Raw genomic sequence first — 351 nt, 5'->3', positions numbered from 1 at the left:
ATCTAGTTATATTGAGATAGTAATTCTAGTAAATATTACTACTTGGGTTATCTAATTATATTTTCATATTTTATTTGTTACTTCTTCCTTATTTATTTAGTTATTTTATAACACGTTATCAGTACGAGACTCTGATCAAATTTTAGGAAGACTCCAGGTAACAAATTTTTATTATGTTGAAACTCTTTCATCTTGAATATAATGCTTTTGATATATTTGGAAATAATTATTTATCATGGATATAGATGTTGAAATCTATCTTGATTCAATGGATCTTGAAGATACCATTAAGGCTGAAAATAATACATCCTAGAATGATAAAGCCAAAGCCATAATTTTTCTTCGTCGTCA

This window comes from Arachis ipaensis, chromosome B09 (assembly GCF_000816755.2).
Source record: "Arachis ipaensis cultivar K30076 chromosome B09, Araip1.1, whole genome shotgun sequence".
NCBI lineage: Eukaryota > Viridiplantae > Streptophyta > Magnoliopsida > Fabales > Fabaceae > Arachis > Arachis ipaensis.
This window is presented reverse-complemented; position numbering follows the sequence as displayed.